This window comes from Pongo pygmaeus, chromosome 22 (assembly GCF_028885625.2).
Source record: "Pongo pygmaeus isolate AG05252 chromosome 22, NHGRI_mPonPyg2-v2.0_pri, whole genome shotgun sequence".
Taxonomy (NCBI): Eukaryota; Metazoa; Chordata; class Mammalia; order Primates; family Hominidae; genus Pongo; species Pongo pygmaeus.
In genome coordinates this window covers 33,116,187-33,117,305 of record NC_072395.2, presented here as the reverse complement: position 1 = coordinate 33,117,305, position 1,119 = coordinate 33,116,187, and the positions used below count along the sequence as shown (strand labels likewise).

General features: G+C 36.3%; 1 pseudogene; it reads right to left on the bottom strand.

Annotated features, from left to right (window-relative positions):
• Window positions 1-329: 329 nt before the first annotated feature.
• On the bottom strand, window positions 330-464 carry LOC129022722 (U2 spliceosomal RNA; annotated as a pseudogene).
• Window positions 465-1,119: the final 655 nt, after the last annotated feature.

The following is a 1,119-nucleotide window of genomic DNA, read 5'->3' as shown; positions in this document are numbered from 1 at the left end:
CTATCTAGTAACTGTTTCTACAGGCGCTGACCACCATGCCTGGCTAATTTTTGTATCTTTTGTAGAGAAGGGTTTTCGCCACATTGTCTAAGCTGGTCTCGAACTTCTGCGCTCAAGGGCTCCACTCCCCTTCACCCCCCAAAGTGCTGGGAATGCAGGCGCAAACCACCAGACTCGGCCTCCTGTGCTTATAATTATACGTAAAAGTAAACCTCTCTTCTTTAACTCTCTTTTTAATAATTATTCTGTTACCTGAAACCAAAAGATCCCTAAGTTAGGGACACATATGGCAAAGAGTGGGACTTGAAGAGACCTCATAGTTTGAGTAGGAAAATTGCTGTAGCAAATAGAAGATTGACCATATGATGTCAGATCTGAGCCAAACGTCTCAGTTAATGTTACTGGATTCACTGAAAAGAACAGATACTACACCCTTGATCTTAGCCAAAAGGCCGAGAAGTGATTAATGTTATGTGATTTAAATGACAATGTTAGAACCGGATTACATGATGTCCCCATCATGTATGTCTCTGTATATAAACATAGAGTGAAATGAAATGATGATTTTCTGTTTATGTATTGACTATGCATGTGCTTTTTCACAATTGTTACCTACCGTAGGAAGAAAGGGACGAGGAAATGCTAAGTTGACTGAGAAAACCCTTATTTGACTATTTTTTTTTTTTACATGGAACTAACATAGATCGTTTTAAAAATACCAGGAAGAGTTGGCAATCATGTTGGCATTAAATTCAGGCACAGAGTTTTAGAACTGCATTTTTCCATATATGTGTGCTGAGATTTTACTTGTGTAAATTTGCATTTTGTTTCTTTAAGGCCGATTCAGACAGTCACTTCCATAAACCTCTTACCTCTATCCATCCATAATGAGATTGGCTGAAATTAAATGCGCTGGGTGTGATGTAGCTGAGACGCTATTACATTTTTGGTAGCATCATTAAAAATGCAAGCTTTCAAACATTAGTCTTATTTGAAATGGAAAGGTTAATTTAAATGTTTAGGTTTTATAAAGAACACACTAATCCAAATTCCCTTATTTTATTTATTTTATAGTGGATAAAGAATATTCTCTTTCAATTCATCTCTTGATATATAAAT